Source organism: Podarcis cretensis, assembly GCF_951804945.1.
Source record: "Podarcis cretensis genome assembly, chromosome: 1".
Classification (NCBI taxonomy): domain Eukaryota; kingdom Metazoa; phylum Chordata; class Lepidosauria; order Squamata; family Lacertidae; genus Podarcis; species Podarcis cretensis.
The window spans coordinates 16395300-16412235 of record NC_137170.1 but is presented as its reverse complement, the minus strand read 5'-3'; positions in this window follow the sequence as shown (position 1 = coordinate 16412235).

Genomic DNA, 16936 nt, shown 5'->3' with positions numbered 1-16936 from the left:
TCCTTAAACACCCAAGGCTTTGTGTGGCTTATGATTCCCATGCGTGTGGCTTATTGGACAGAACAGAAGGTGAAAGTCAGTCTCCTACATCCACCTGAGGCAGGTGTGGGCAAGTGCGAGGAACCTTTGGCCCTCCAGGTGTTGCTGAACTACAATTCCCATCCCCCCGGTCACTGGCTATACTTGCTGGGGCTGATGGGAGTTGTAGTTCAGCAGAACTCTGAAGGGTCAGAAGCTTGCCACACGAGCCCTAGGGCCTTGCGTGGTCCTCAACCTAATTTCATGCACCCTTGCCCTACTTGTAACTTCATATGGTTGGTAAGGATTTTCTTTGAACCGCCCTGAGACCACGGCTATGTGGTCCCTGGCAGATTATCCCCAGGGGATACGACTCTCAACAAAAGAAAAAGAAGGTCCACCCCTGAGCTAAGGAAACTCAGAACTCTAAGCCGATAGGCGTATAACAAACTAAGGCCTGGGGGCCGGATCCGGCCCAATCGCCTACTAAATTCGGCCCGCGGATGGTCCAGGAATCAGCGTGTTTTTACATGAGTAGAACATGTGCTTTTATTTAAATGCATCTCTGGGTTTTTTTTGTGGGGCATAGGAATTTGTTCATTTCCCCCCCTCCAAAATATAGTCCGGCCCCCCACAAGGTCTGAGGGACAGTGGACCGGCCCCCTGCTGAAAAAGTTTGCTGACCCCTGGCGTATAACGTCCTGAATTCCTCCCCCCCGCCCCTGCTGGTAGTTTTCATCTGAATACAGAGGTACCTCGGGTTACATACGCTTCAGGTTACATACGCTTCAGGTTACAGACTCCGCTAACCCAGAAATAGTACCTTGGGTTAAGAACTTTGCTTCAGGATGAGAACAGAAATCGGGTGGCAGCAGCGCGGCAGCAGCGGGAGGCCCCATTAGCTAAAGTGGTGCTTCAGGTTAAGAACAGTTTCAGGTTAAGAACGGATCTCCGGAGCGAATTAAGTACGTAACCAGAGGTACCACTGCACACAGTTGGGGAAGGATGCAATCTACTTGTGCTGTATTACTTTGCATGGGGTGCGCATTGCAGTGCGCATTGCAGTACATCCCCACTACCTTCTTATGCCACATTTGCACATTAATACCTTTCCTAGGGTTGGACTGAGGCTGGGAGAGGTTCTGATCTCAGGTCTCCCTCTGAATGGGTTCCTAAGAAACCACTGCGGAGCGTGTCAGGAAATTGTACATTAGACAATCTGAATGGCGTCATTATCTGAGCGGAGTAAGTAATTTGGTCTGATAATTTGTTTGAAAAACAAGGCAAGACTTAGAGAATGATTTAGCGCGGACATGCCAACCCAGATCTAGTCAAACAAAAGGGAAGATAAGAAGAAGGTATCTTCCCACGCAGATCAGAGCACAGTGGAGGAGATGCAATTTTCTTTTTGGAATAGTTTCATACCGGTTATTCTTGAGATTCAGTCTTTTGTAATTAGGATGAAGGCTTTTCAGTGGCTCCAATTTTGACTAGCTTTCTCGGGATACATTTTCCGCAGCCCTTGTTCCTCTCCAACCTCTTTTATGATAAATTGGTTCATATAAAGAAAAGCTCAAGGAAAGTCAGGTACTATGGTGCAATGGCGGGGGCGGTGGGCAGGACGATAATTTATTATGATTGGGGCAAGGTCACTGATCCTCAAATCTGAAAGCCTCATCTTACGGTATTAATAGATCTGGAGAGGCGTCTGTTGGTGAGAAAAACAATAAAACTGTACCTGTAAAGATTTATAACTGCTGGAAGGGTAACAGAAGAGATCATTCCATATGTAATTTATGGGTTAATTTTGTTATCCATAAGTCAGCTAAGAGGGTGGCTGAGGTGATGTTACTTAGCAACCAGGCAGAGTGCTGTAAGGTAGTTTGTGCTCTGTAGTTCTGAGGGAGTTTTCATCCATTTGTTTGGTTGGATGTCTTCCTGATCTGTACAAGGCCTGAAGTAAGAAAGCACAAAACTGCTCTGTTTATTTCTCACATCACCCCCCCCCCCCCCCGTGCTGCTCCGGTTCCTCAGTAATGCGTTTTCAAGACTTTTCTCTCTGGACTTTGTCTTATTTAAGTGACTATGCTAACCACAGCAGCAGGCACAAAAGTCCAGAAAAACAAACCCAGATAACAATTTAGCTAAAAACATAATTATTATTTTTTAAAAATTTTTTTAGCTACAGTTGATTTAGCAAACTCGACATTTCTAGCTGATTCCTAAGGTACATGCCCACTTTATGATTTTAATATATTATGCCATTTTAGAATAACAAAGCAATACATGCATAAATACATACATACATACATACATACATACGTACATGTATGCCCCCCAAAACTGCTGCTGTATAAATTTATTATTTATACCCCACCCATCTGGCTGGGTTTCCCTAGCCACTCTGGGCGGCTCCCAACAGATTAAAAACAGAATATGTTAAGTTGTGGGTGAACATATCAGACAACACAGCGATTCTTCAAACAGCTCTTGTTTATTCACAGGCCAGAACAGAACAGAACTGAAGGGTTCAGTCAGCCTGCTTATATAGAGCGCCAGTACAACGTAACTGTAACAATTTTCTGAAACTATCCAATCACTGAACATCACTTTTGATCCCTTATTTGCATAACTATCTACAGTATCCCCCTGCTGGCCCAGGGTGAGAAGGGAACCACCAGAAGACCCTCGGAGCTGGACCTCAGTGTCCGGGCAGAACGATGGGGGTGGAGATGCCCCAAATCAACAGTTTTGCAGTTAAGTTCCAGAGAATCCCAAAAAGGGGAACCAAGATCACTAAGAGACTGAAACAAATTCTCTGTGAGAAAAGATTACAGTGGTACCTCGGGTTAAGAACGTAATTCATTCTGGAGGTCTGTTCTTAACCTGAAACTGTTCTTGACCTGAGGTACCACTTTAGCTAATGGGGCCTCCCACTGCTGCCACACCGCCATCACACGATTTCTGTTCTCATCCTGAAGCAAAGTTATTAACCCAATGTAATATTTCTGGGTTAGCGGAGTCTGTAACCTGAAGCATCTGTAACCTGAAGCGTCTGTAACCCGAGGTACCACTGTACAATGTTTGGGGGTTTTTTAGCTTGGAAAAAAGGCAAGTAAAGGAGCATGGCAGAGGTGCACTGTTTGAAAAAAGCTAACAGACCTCTCCCATAGCATTAGAACCCAGGGTCTTGCAATGAAGAGGAATGGTGGGGGAATTCAGGGCCAACAACCATTTTTTTCTGCCTCAACTCCAAAGGCCAGAAAGCCCCCTCAGAAGTCTGCTGGAAGCAGGTCTCGTATGCAGGCTTTTCAAGAGCTGGAGGGTGGGAAACAGATACTTTTGGATGGCAAACGCTGGCCAAATTCGAACCACACATTTAAAGCACTACGATACCACTTGGAACAATCATGGCTTCTTCCCCCAAAGAATCCTGGGAGTTGTAGTTTGTGAAGGGTGCTGAGAGTTGTTACGAGTCCTTTATTCCCTTCACAGAACTACCGTTTACAGAGCGGTTCCCAAACCATCGATCCCTCTTCCCAGAGAAATTGGGGGATTTTGTTCCCCAACACCATTGGTTCTCCAACACCACCAGAAAAAAATCTATCATCTAAATGTTTATACAGTACTTGGGAAGAGAACCTTGGCCAGATGGGGAGAGAAATGTCGAACGGGGCTGTCATTCTGGAGGGCGGAGGGGATGACAAATACCTTCAGTGGTTGGGGGCAAAGGGACATCTCTTCAATGCTTTAAGAATTACAATTCAAATTAGAATCTGGAATGTGCTGGTCTCTTGTCTGCTTTGGGAGCTCTAGTACTCCATTAATGCCTGAACCCTTAGGAAGAATTACGTAAGAAGAAAAAAAGAAAATTAATAGTGTAGAAGGCACCATTGCGATGCAGTTCACGTACCACCCTGTAATTCATAGGTTATGAGTCTGCCCAAGCTGTCTAATTCATGGGTGTGATTATTTAAACTCTCTTTTTTTTTTGCCTTGTAAGGTGGGGGGTGGGGAGTCACTCTGTGGATTTATAGTTTTCAATGGAAGTTTCAAATTCACCATTTGAAATGAAGCCATCCAGAAGGAAGGGCTTCGCCTATAAATCACAGCATTACAATATGGCGCTCTGCTCCGATCAGGGGTGGGGCGTTTGTGGCCCCCTAGATGTTTCTAGACTACAATTGCCATAATCCCTGGCCTGCCTTATTAGAAGAACAAGCTCTGCCACGGGCAGCATGGCTGTTTCTGAAGGGGAGACACCAAAGGGGCTTGATGCTTTGGGTGTCTTTACTTCAGGGTGTCAGAGGCACAGGAGCAATCGCACTGTCGGACAGAATATGGAACTGTACTCCAGGTCCTGTATGAAACAGGCCTATAACCCTCACTTGGGGCAAAAGCCTGGTAGAGGGCAAGTTTGACTTGGTGAGTTTCCCCCTGAGTGAGCGACAGGGGGAGGAGTGTTGAAGTGGACTTGCTGCCTTCCTCCTGACATTGTGGGGTGCCCATATTCAGGGTGCCATCTTCCCGGACACCACCTTCCCATTTTTTAATCGCAAGAACACGGTGACCATTTGGGTTGCTGTGATCTCATGCAATTTCTTGCTGCGGTTCCTTTCCCCAAAAGCGCTTTTTCGGTCAAGGCATCCAAAAAACATGTGTTTTTGTGGGGTACCACACAAGATTGCAGCCCACCCTCAAGTGCTTTTTTCAGGAGAAGATTGCACTGCAAAATCGCGTGAGATCACAGCAACTAAAATGGCTGCCATGCTTTCATGATAAAAAACAGGATGTGCTGGTTTTTCTGGAACACTTGTAGGGTATGGGATGCTCCTACTACTGGGCCTTAGTTTATTATCCATGACCTGATTCCCACAGTTTTATATGGCAACGCTGGATGGTGGTGGTAACACACCCTCCAACATTTCTCCAATGAAAATAGGGACATCTTGTTCCGTAATGATAATTTTACTATTTATACCCCACACATCTTACTGGTTGCCCCAGCCATGTATATAAAAAGTATACAAAAACATAATAAAACATTAAACATTTTAAAAAAACCTTCCCTATGCAACTGTACCTTGGTTTTTGAACAGCTTAGTTCTCGAATGTTTTGGCTCCCGAACACCCCAAACCCAGAGGTGAGTGTTCCAGTTTGCGAACTATATATATATAATATTTATTCAAAATTTAAGAATAACAAAAAGAAGAAAAGAAAAATACAAAATACAAAATACAAAAAGAAATAACAACACCAAAAAAGAAAAAATACATTCACTTAAAAAATAAAAAGAACTGATTAGACCTTTACATAACTTTCCTCCTTTACTTATTTCCTTGACCTCCTCTCACCTCCCAATTTTGTATTCTAATTCAAATCGTTATTTCAGCAAATCCTTCCAACCTTATTTTCATTTAAGTAATTTAATATAATATATTACAAATTAACGTCCTCTCTTTTGTCAATTTCATCAACTCATCTTTACTTAGTCCTTTATGTCATTTCAACCAAACCCATCTAATTTTCTTTTTCCAACATCTTTCTAACAGTCCTTAATTTTATAATATTTTTGAAGATATACTTTAAATTTTTTCCAATCTTCTTCCACCGACTCTTCTCCTTGGTCCCGGATTCTGCCAGTCATCTCAGCCAATTCCATATAGTCCATCACTTTCGTCTGTCATTCTTCTTGGGTGGGTAATTCTTGTGTCTTCCAATACTTCGCGATGAGTATTCTTGCTGCTGTTGTAGCGTACATAAAAAAAGTTCTATCCTCCCTTCGCACCAATTGGCCGACCATGCCCAGGAGAAAGGCCTCTGGTTTCTTCTGGAAGGTATATTTAAATACCTTTTTCATTTCAATATAAATCATCTCCCAGAAGGCCTTAATCCTAGGACACGTCCACCAAAGGTGAAAGAATGTTCCCTCAATCTCTTTGCATTTCCAACATTTATTATCGGGCAGATGGTAAATTTTTGCCAGCTTGACTGGGGTTGCGAACTATTTTTGGAAGCTGAACATCCGTTGGGGCTTCCGTGGCTTCCAGTTGGAAGCTACGCTTTGGTTTCCAAATGTTTTGGAAGTCGAACGAACTTCCGGAATGGATTCCATTTGACTTCCGAGGTACGACTGTATAGGATTGCCTTCAGATGGATCGGGGGTCAGATAACACCATACCTCCCAACATTTCTCCAATGAAAATATAGACGTCCTAAGGAAAAATGGGACATTCTGGGATCAAATCAGAAACCGGGATAGCATCTCTAAATCTGGGACTGTCCCTGGAAAATAGGGACACTTGGAGGGTCTGTAGCAAAATCTGTCTGGGTGGACAGATATCAGAGAGTTGCAAGGATGATGGCAGGCCATTAAGAGTGGAGAGGCTGACCCCCATTTGGAGAGGAGGCCTGTTTCAGCCCCCATCCCCCCCCCCGCCCATTCCCTTGGAAAGCACTGAGACTGGAATTGCCAGAGTTCCCTGGGGAGAGGAATTGACTGTGAGAATTTCAGCTCTTTGAGGGAAATAGGGTTCTCCTAGCAACTCATCTGGAACTACAATTCCCAGAGGGGTTTAACAGTGATTCCTTTTTCTCTGGGAACTCTGGGAATTGCAGCTCTGTGAGTGGAATACAGGTCTCCTAAGCTATGGTTTTCCCAGTAGTGATGTATGGAAGTGAGAGCTGGACCATAAAGAAGGCTGATCGCCGAAGAATTGATGCTTTTGAATTATGGTGCTGGAGGAGACTCTTGAGGGTCCCATGGACTGCAAGAAGATCAAACCTATCCATTCTGAAGGAAATCAGCCCTGGGTGCTCACTGGAAGGACAGATCCTGAAGCTGAGGCTCTAATACTTTGGCCACCTCATGAGAAGAGAAGAATCCCTGGAAAAGACCCTGATGTTGGGAAAGATGGAGGGCACAAGGAGAAGGGGACGACAGAGGATGAGATGGTTGGACGGTGTTCTCGAAGCTAACAGCATGAGTTTGACCAAACTGTGGGAGGCAGTGGAAGACAGGAGTGCCTGGTGTGCTCTGGTCCAGGGGGTCACAAAGAGTCGGACATAACTAAACAACTAAACAGCAACAAACAACTCTAAGCACCTTTATCAAACTACAGCTCCCGGGATTCTTTGGGGGGATGGTTAAAGTGATGGTTAAAGTGGCATTTGTGCCATGCAGATATGGTCTGATAGGTATCTGAGTTTGGTATCAGAAAGAATGGTGATGAGACAACAGTGTAGGTGTGGACACACCTTTGAACAGTTCTGCTTTCTCAGAAACCTTTACACCTGCAGGAACCGCAGTGTCGCTTGGTTAGGCTAGGCAGAGAGAGTAGGTGGGGGAATAGAGGAGTCATTAGAAATGCCAAATGATTGCAACGAGCTTTGAAATACTGCAGGGAACTCATCAAAGCTGGCTATAAATACTCTTTAAAATTACCATAAGCTGTCTGCAGCTGTAGCAGAGAAACCTCGGGCAAATGGTCACTCATTCACTCGGGCTGAACTCGTACGCCTCCTTTCCTTCAGGAGAGAAGTTTCCTGGGCTCTCAACTTCCACAGGCCTGTAAGAAGATCCAGGAGAAGCCTTTTATGTGGTCAGATTCTTCGTGTAGGGAGAGTAGCATTTATGGCATTCTTGAACCTGGGAGGAGGCAGGCATTGAGGCAGGCAGGCAGGCAGGCTGTGTTGCAGCTCGTAGACATCAGACACCAACAGAAGAGACGCACACCGCTCAGTGCCAGCTCAGCAGCACCCATTAGAATAGAATAGAATTCTAGGGTTGGAAGGGACCCTGAGGATCATCTAGTCCAGCCCCCTGCAATGCAGGAATATGCAGGCTGCCCCATGCGGGGATCGAACCTGCAACCTTGGCATTATCAGCAACACGCTCCAACCAACTGAGCCATGCTCTTTTTTTTTTACATTGCACAACACTGTTCCCACTAATGTTTCCATGCACCCAAGTCTTTGTGCATTGTCTGGAAGGAGAGTGGGCATGAGCTGGTGGGCATGAACATATGCAGGTTAATAATAATAATAATAATAATAATAATAATAATAATAATAATAATAAATTTTTATTTATACCCTGCCCTTCCTGGTTCAGAAAACCGGGCTCAGGGCAGCTAACAACAAATTTAAAACACTTAATTGTGATACAACAAAAAACAGCATAAAATACAGTATAAAAGCGTGAAAAACAATAAATTCAAAAATCAATTTAGGGGAAAATCCATCCAATAAACATTAGATGATCACCAGGGATAGCTAGTTAAATTAGTCCTATTTGGGCCAGCGAGGAGGCCAGAGGAGAAATAGCTGTGGGATCCCAGAGCGGGAAATCTTCATAAAAAGGGGAGGGGGAGGGAAGGAAGGGGAATAAAAGATCAGACTAAGTTCAAGTTGAAAACCAGGTGGAATAGCTGTGTCTTACAGGCCCTGCGGAAGGAAGTCAAATCTTGCAGGACCCTGGTCTCATGGGACAGAGCATTCCACCAGGTCAGAGCCATCACTGAGAAGGCCCTGGTGGAGGATAATCTGACTTCCTTAGGGCCTGGGACCTCTAAACTATGATTATTCCTGGACCTTAAGGCCCTCTGTGGCGGTCCTGTAAATAGGAAGGCCCTAAGCCACAAAGGGTTAGGCTCCCCTTTCCTACAGCCCCCCCCCCAATCTGTAGGTGTCAGTGGTGAGTGTCAGCTGGCATGGCACCACTTCTTCCCTGTGCATGCAGGTTCATATGCGTGTCACAGAATAACGTCAGAACAGCCTAGAATGAAAGACTTTGCAAGTATGTCTCATAAAGCAGAGCAGGGAATCACATTGTCTTGGGAGTAATTTGTTTGGGGTGTGTGTGCGTGCATGTCAACAGTGAGAGGGGCCAGATGAAGGGTAGATGATGGGAACGCAGTGGATGTAGCCTACCTTGATTTCAGCAAGGCATTTGACAAGGTGCCCCATGATATTCTTGTAAAGAAGCTGGTAAAATGCGGACTTGACTATGCTACCACTCAGTGGATTTGTAACTGGCTGACTGACTGAACCCAAAGGGTGCTCATCAATGGTTCCTCTTCATCCTGGAGAAGAGTGACTAGTGGGGTGCCACAGGGTTCTGTCTTGGGCCCGGTCTTATTCAACATCTTTATCAATGACTTGGATGATGGACTCAAGGGCATCCTGATCAAATTTGCAGATGACACCAAACTGGGAGGGGTGGCTAACACCCCAGAGGACAGGATCACACTTCAAAACGACCTTGACAGATTAGAGAACTGGGCCAAAACAAACAAGATGAATTTTAACAGGGAGAAATGTAAAGTATTGCACTTGGGCAAAAAAAATGAGAGGCACAAATACAAGATGGGTGACACCTGGCTTGAGAGCAGTACATGTGAAAAGGATCTAGGAGTCTTGGTTGACCACAAACTTGACATGAGCCAACAGTGTGACGCGGCAGCTAAAAAAGCCAATGCAATTCTGGGCTGCATCAATAGGAGTATAGCAACTAGATCCAGGGAAGTAATAGTGCCACTGTATTCTGCTCTAGTCAGACCTCACCTGGAGTACTGTGTCCAGTTCTGGGAACCACAGTTCAAGAAGGACACTGACAAACTGGAACGTGTCCAGAGGAGGGCAACCAAAATGGTCAAAGGCCTGGAAACGATGCCTTATGAGGAACGGCTAAGGGAGCTGGGCATGTTTAGCCTGGAGAAGAGGAGGTTAAGGGGTGATATGATAGCTATGTTCAAATATATAAAAGGATGTCACATAGAGGAGGGAGAAAGGTTGTTTCCTGCTGCTCCAGAGAAGCGGACACGGAGCAATGGTTCCAAACTACAAGAAAGAAGATTCCAGCTGAACATTAGGAAGAACTTCCTGACAGTAAGAGCTGTTCGACAGTGGAATTTGCTGCCAAGGAGTGTGGTGGAGTCTCCTTCTTTGGAGGTCTTTAAGCAGAGGCTTGACAACCATATGTCAGGAGCGCTCTGATGGTGTTTCCTGCTTGGCAGGGGGTTGGACTCGATGGCCCTTGTGGTCTCTTCCAACTCTATGATTCTATGATTCTATGATCCCAAAGCGAATGGCAGACCCTCCAAGTCTCCCTATTTTCCAGGGACGTCCCTGATTTAGAGAAGCCATCTGGTTTCTGGATTTGATCCCGGAATGTCCCGCTTTTCCTTAGGATGTCCCTATTTTCATAGGAGAAATGTTGGAGATCCCAGGGCACATTACAGCGCAATGCAATTTTGCATGTTATTTTCACCGATAGATGCATCCATCTGCACATCTTACACGAGCATATGTATTTTCATGCACATTACTTGGCTGGAGAACTTCGTAGCAAAATTCAGAGAAGTGCGGATTTCAAAGGATGGCTGCATTTCTCTCCAGCGTGTTCCCCACTGGCATATGGACCCTGGAAGGTTTCCCACGGGGGAATGCAAACTGGGGGGAAACAAACCCCCACCCCGTTGCAAAGGCTCAGATGCAATTGGGGGATGGGGTTGTGTGTGTGAAGCCAACAAGAATAAGAACAAATCCAGAATGAAGTGCACGTGTAAACACAGCTGAAGCGTGCCTTATTTATACCGTAATTAACATAGTTGGATTCTTCCAGCTCTCTATTTATAGTGTCGTTTTTCCCCCTTCTTTCCAAAAGCTGCTAAGTCCAATGTCCTCTAGAATGCCAGTTCAGCACTTTCTGGGTATCATTGCGTTTCTCCAGCCAGAGTTAAGCAAGGGCAGCTTATTAGTTATACTGTGATGGACTGAACCCAACTATTGAAGGAACTTTCCAAGGTAACGACTGAATAATAATGTTTGGATTTTACTTATTTAAAAAGGGAAAAGGAAGATGAATTGCGGTTTTACCTTAATCAATTGTGATGCCTTCCTGTGGCCTAAACTGGCCTTGGATCACACCAGAAGGTTTATAACGTTCTGCCTGGTATGGAGAACGTAGATGCAAAAAATCTCCACCCCTCACCTCTGTGTCTACCTTTCAGGGCCATCCAACAAGACTGATTGGCAGAAAATTCAAGGCCAGAGATAGAGAAGTATTTATTCAGCACAAAGTTAACCTGTGGAATTGGCTGCCTTTAGATGGCTTTAAAGGGGGTTGGCCGTATGAGTGTACATGCAATACAATTGGCTGGTGTACAATTTGTGTACCTGTGTGCCCAGGTATTTGAACTGTACAACTCCATAAGGATACACTTTGTTGCTCAGATGTGCGTATATGTGTAAAGACCTGTGCTTGGTATAACATGTGAACAAGCCTTTCGAGACTCATTCATGGAGAATGGAAACTACCCAAATTTGTACTTCCCCGGCTTAACCAATGCATCAACCAAAACATGACTAGTTGCGTTTTCAGAAATGAATGCAAAATGCTATCAAAATTATTTTGGATGTTGCTCTATGCCAAAAGGCCACGGGGTGCTTTACAACGCGATAAACAGCACAGCAGGCATTCGAGGTAAAAACACTTGCTTTACTACAACTTATAATAAAAGCATCATCGTCAAACTATCCACAAATTACTGCCATCACAATTCCCACATCCCAAAGCCTGCTGGAAAAGGCGGGTCTCCACCTGTTTCCTGAAAGAAAAAAAAACGATGTAGTTGGGTGCACCTCAGTGGGGAGAATGATCCACAAAGGGCTCCAGTGAGAGCCAGTGTGGTGTAGTGGTTAAGAGTGGTAGACTCGTAATCTGGTGAACCGGGTTCGTGTCTCCGCTCCTCCACATGCAGCTGCTGGGTGACCTTGGGCTAGTCACTCTTCTCTGAAGTCTCTCAGCCTCACATACCTCACAGAGTGTTTATTGTGGGGAAGGAAGGGAAAGGAGAATGTTAGCCACTTTGAGACTCTTTCGGGTAGTGATAAAGCGGGATATCAAATCCAAACTCTTCTTCGGCTTCTTCTTCTTCTGCTCCAGAGGCTCAGCCTCTTCAGGGGGCTTGGGTGTGTCTCAGCATTTAGGGAGAGGCCTATGAAGGGCAGGGACAGTCATCATCATCATCATCATCATCATCATCATCATTTATTTGTACCCCACCCATCAACTGGGTTGCCCCAGCCACTCTGGGCGGCTTCCAACATATATACAGTGGTACCTCAGGTTAAGTACTTAATTCGTTCTGGAGGTCCGTTCTTAACCTGAAACTGTTCTTAACCTGAAGCACCACTTTAGCTAATGGGGCCTCCTGCTGCTTCCACGCCGCGCTGGCAGAGCACGATTTCTGTTCTCATCCTGAAGCAAAGTTCTTAACCTGAAGCACTATTTCTGGGTTAGCGGAGTCTGTAACCTGAAGCGTATGTAACCTGAAGCGTATGTAACCTGAGGTACCACTGTAAAACATAATAAAACATTAAACATTGAAAAACTTCCCTATACAGTCATACCTTGGTTCTTAAAGGGATTTCTGTTCCGGAAGTCTGTTCAACTTCTGAAAACGTTCGGAATCCAAGGCACGGCTTCCGATTGGCTGCAGGAAACCGCAGAAGCTCCATCGGACATTCGGCTTCCAAAAAACGTTTGCAAACTGGAACAGTCACTTCCGGGTTTGCGGCGTCCAGGAGCCAAAACATTTGAGTCACAAGGCATTTGAGGACCAAGCCATGACTGTACAGAGCTATACAGAGTACACTTGCCTCAGGCCTGAGGGCTAAGCTGGCTGGAGTCCCCTGCCAGGGACTTATACCGTCATGCCAAGAATGCCCGTGCCTCCCAGCTGACTGGGGATTCCCACCATGGGCCTCAGACAAGCTCTGCATGGGCATGTTCAGGGATCTCCAGAGGCTGTCCAGTCAACGCCTGGGCTTCCCTCTCTTCTCCTTTGCTGTTGTTGACTTGCACCCAGCTCCTGAGCCCCTTCCCCAGACTTTGCTGGCAAATGCCTCACAGATGCAGCCTATGGGGAAGCTGCTGGTGGAGGGTTTTTTTAATTCTCACTGGTGGCACAGAACCCCACAGTTCACTAGTCTCATCCCCAAGATCCTCTGCCCCTCACTCTGCCCCACCAGCCTATCCCCAGTCGTGCCCTCTGTCACGTCCCCTCTCTCCTCAGCCCCTTCATCTTCCAGTTCCTTCCAGCCCCTGCCAGTGATTGGCCCAAGGGCCATCCAGCAAGCATCGTGGCAAAGCAGGGATGAAATTAGGACTGCGCTGAACTGATAAGAACCACTCCTTAATAGTGGTCTCCCCACCTTGAAATCAGCTATTTTGTTTTGGCTATGTAAACAGAAACTCGGCTACTGTCCTCTTGGGTTGGAGCCGAGTGCTTTTATGGCCAGCTCTTTTATTACGCTAATGAATATTGACCCACTAATTGTGGCTATTGACGCTTTATCTATTTCTGGTGCTGTTCGTTATCATGAAGTCAACCATTATAGAGCATTGCCTCTCTTGTTTGAGGCACTTTCCACAACGCTGGAGGAAAAGGGTTTTATTCTTCGGCCTCTCTGGTGCCTCCTAAACCTGTTTTGGGGGTTCCCTGAACCCTTCAGAGCAAATTTGGGGCAGGGTACAGTGCGTCGAGTGGGGAAGTGTACATCCTTATGCTGACTGAATAACGGATTGGATACTGTCCAAACTGACCAAGGATAGCTGAATCCATAGTGGGTTTTCCATCCGTGGTTTGCAGCAGATCAGGACCGTTGAAAAAGAAGTAGGAATTTTAGTGAGGAAGAAATCAGGCGGTGTTCTTTGGCACTCACAAGGCGGATTGTCATTTCATATAACCCGGGAAGTGTGAATTTACCTTCGAGTGTAGCAATCAAGGGGAGATGCAGCAGCCACAGATCTCAAAACCTGTAGTAAAGGTAGGGCCCTTCCATTGAGGAGGAAGGCATATGAACAACCAAGAGGCCACATGCCTTATATACCTGTGTATATATATATGTATACACAGTGGATGCTTGGGTTGTGAACGTGATCCATGTGGGATGCACGTTGACAACCCACAGCGGTGTGTCTGCGCACGCGCGGGTTACTATTCGGTGCTTCTGTGCATGCGTGACCCCCGAAACCTGGAAGTAACCCTTTCCGGTTCCCTCACAGGGAAGCAGGCAGAAGGCCTTTTTGGTAGCTGCACCCATCCTGTGGAACACTCTTCCAGCAGATGTCAAAGAGTTGAACAACTATATAATTGTTTTGGGAAGTTTTTAATGCTTGATGGTTCCCCCCTCCTCCAGTTTCCCTCTATTTTTGTTGGAAGGTGCTCAGAGTGGCTGCGGCAACCCATTCAGATGGGTTGGGTATAAGAAAATAATGATAATAATGATTAATAATAATAATAATAGTATACTGAATCAAACCATTAGTCTATCTAGTTCACTATTGCTTATTCTGACTGACAGCAGCTCTCCACAGTCTCATCATCTTAGGCAAAGATCCTCCCAGACCTTTTGAACAGGAGATTCCAGGAATCGGGGCCCCAGCTCCAGCTTTGAAGTGACCCCGGGTCCCTTACTCTGTTAGTGAGCTTACCTGGTTGCAAGGCTATGAACCGCACTGGGCTGATGGTTCTAGTCACCTTATTAATTCCCTAGAACATTCCAGCAGTGCCATAGTGTGCCCTGGGCGCAGTTGCCCTGGGCGCAAAATTGTTAGGGCTGCAAAATTTCAACACCTAGTGCTGCATCAACACAGCTGCACACTTCTGTTGCTGGGCTCTGTTGAAAACAGCTTCTCCTTGCGAACCAGGAAGCGACCTCTCCAGACAACGGAACGACTATTCTTTTCTTATCTCAGTGGTTGCGATCTTCTGGGTGACACAAACACCGTTAGGCAGTTGAATGTGCATGTCTACTCCATCCATTTCCCTCCCTCTGCACAGCCCCGGGCACTGGCAACCCACGCTATGCCACTGCATTCCAGAATGATGCTAGATCCAGGGGCACTGTGGGGATTTTACAAGGTTGGTTTGGTTCACCCGCTTGTCAGATCTGAAAATAAATGTAGGCTCAGCAGCGGGCCTCGCCAGAGTGTGGGGTTCAGGTCCTGATCCTGGCACTGCCAAGGATTCAACTTGGTAGTTTCTGCAAACAAAGCCCGCACTCTTCCATCAAGCTACCATGATAGGGGTTGCCAACCTTTTGGGCCAGGTGGGAGCATTTCGCATTGGAAGAAGTGCCATGGGCACCAGTCACAAAATGGCTTCTGCAGGAGGCGTGGCATAGCACAAAATGGCTGCCACGGGGGTGTGGCATAACACAAAATGACTGCCATATCCAAAAGGGCAGCAAAAGGCACAAGGCTATAAAACATTACAGACATGCCTCTGCGTCGGCCACCCTATCAGTGGGGGTTGTGGGGAGCATCTACCCCAGACTTTTCTACCTTCACTCACAGAGAGATGCTCTTTGCACCTCTCCTATACTCAGGAAGGATGGGAGGATGGGTGTCCAACCTTGGCACCCAATAAAACGTGGACAGGCTTAAGGGTGTGTGTCCATTGCAGCAGGGACTGAGCCAGGAACCGAGAAGAATGAGCAAACAGCCTCTCGTGCATTGTGGGTTTCTGAGAAGGTGCTGCCGGCCACACAGTTGGCAGCTTCTACTGTACCCTCCTTTGGTGTGTAAATTGCAAAGACAGTTTATATCCTCCATAAATGCATATCTTCTGGGTTGCAATCTTGCCAATCTATAAGCACCCAACGGGAAGAGTTTATAAATATGTTTTTTCCCGAGCCATCCTGCCGCAGACGTGACTTGTCACGTACAGTGCGCTTTCCATAATCATTCACCTCCCTCGCTTTCTTTTTAACGACCATTTTATAAACTGGAAAATGCCGCGTGTGAAGTTACTCCAAGATAGATCGTATCGTTGCTTCCCACTGTTCTGTGAAGCACGCTTGAAAGGATCCCAGCATATCGGTGGATCTTGATTTTTATATATATATATAAAAACCAACAACTGACAAAATATAAAGCTTCTCTGCCCAATGAGCTGCTGCTTTATTGACATCTTAAGACATTGTGTTTGAAAATAAGGCTCATCCCGAAAATGATCCTGTTAATTTCATTTTCATGCAGGGCGGTGGAATTAGGCACTGAGAACATAATAGATCATTGCAAATGTGGACTAATGGCTGCAAGTTATAGTTTTCCGCTTTAGCATTGTTGTTTTTTTAAAGCCAGAGAAATTGGATTGCACTAACTCTCCAACTATTAGATGCAAGCATATGCAATGTTATAAAAGGGGGGATAGATGAAGCAATTTTCCATCAGAGAGGCATTGCATTTATAACTCAGCACACGCACACCCGAAATGCGCATTTAGCAATTTAGTTACACCTGTTGCAGTTTGCAACCGGCCCTGGTGTGAAAGTTTACCCCTTTCTCTTTCACTAGTCCTATTGGTACATTTCCCCCATTATGGATTATGTAGTGTTTGACCTTTTGAATTATGGTGCTGGAGGAGACTCTTGAGAGTCCCATGGACTGCAAGAAGATCAAACCTCTCCATTCTTAAGGAAATCAGCCCTGAGTGCTCACTGGAAGGACAGATCCTGAAGCTGAGGCTCCAATACTTTGGCCACCTCATGAGAAGAGAAGACTCCCTGGAAAAGACCCTGATGTTGGGAAAGATGGAGGGCACAAGGAGAAGGGGGCGAAAGAGGACGAGATGGTTGGAATGTGTTCTCGAAGCTACCAGCATGAGTTTGACCAAACTGCAGGAGGCAGTGGAAGACGGGAGTGCCTGGTGTGCTCTGGTCCATGGGGTCACAAAGAGTAGGACACGACTAAATGACTAAACAACAACAACAACAAGTGTTTGACCAGAGCAGCCTTTTCTAAACCATCATCCAGGCAACCCAAACAGTAGCCACAGCAGCTCAGGCCCCCGTTGAGAAGGTGGCAGGCAAACTCTCCACGGCTTTCTGGCCACAGCAGCTCCAGTG